Below are 989 nucleotides of genomic sequence, written 5' to 3'. Positions count from 1 at the left end.
CAATGTAATTACTGAGAACAAATTAAGAGTTTAGATCCAGGGGCTTGGTGCACTCAAAAATTATGGAAAAGAGAAGGAAAATTGTTTCAGATGCCCCTGGGCTGTGAAAGGCCACACCCCGCAGAGACCTGGTATGATTCTGACAGATATGAGTAAGCTTTTACCCAGTGCCCTCTACCAGATCTTCAGGGCAGGAAAAAGCAGGGACCTGTATTTCACGTATGCTCTGTTTTGGCCTGCTGCCTTCCAAATACAGCTAGCTGCCTTTAAAAAATGTGCTTTCCTAAATACTTTTCCCTTTCAGCAGCTTAGTTTTTAAGGTAATGGAGAGTTAAGAATTGTTTCTCCAGCATCAACTGAAGAACGATGGTCCCAGGACAAAAAGAAGATAGTGTCCGTAAGAGGTGGAAGGAAGCAAAGGTGATTGCCATGAATTTGAGCTTTCACTGCACAAGCTAGGTTTGAGAGAAGCAGAACCTCAGACAAACACTCCAAAAGAGTATGTAAATTCATTCAAGACCAGAAGTGTCCTTTAATCCAGTGCTATTGGGCAGATTGTGGAAACAGGAACTTTAATAAGGATTCAAGTCACTTTTATTTAGGAGAGTTCCTAGGAAATAGCTATGGGGTTGCAGGAATATCATTCTCCTTAAACAGTCTACCACAATCATAAAAGGAGCCATTATATAGCACTTACCACTAGCTGGGCTCTGTTCTACGTGCTTTACATATGCTTATTAAGGAGCCAAACAACCCTCTGAGCCAGGCACTGTTATTAGCTCATTTGCAACCTAGGAAGCTAAGGCACCCAGATATTGTAATACTTGCCCCCCAAACACCTTGCTAGTGAATGTCAAAGCAGGAATTCCAGCCTGGTTCTAGAGTCTCTGTCCTTAACCACTTAACTGCTAAAAATAAAGTACTATGTGGATACAGAAAGACTAGAATTTATTTATTTATTTGTTAAATTTTTAAAGGAACATTTATTT

This window comes from Eschrichtius robustus, chromosome 2, assembly GCF_028021215.1.
Source record: "Eschrichtius robustus isolate mEscRob2 chromosome 2, mEscRob2.pri, whole genome shotgun sequence".
NCBI lineage: Eukaryota > Metazoa > Chordata > Mammalia > Artiodactyla > Eschrichtiidae > Eschrichtius > Eschrichtius robustus.
This window is presented reverse-complemented; position numbering follows the sequence as displayed.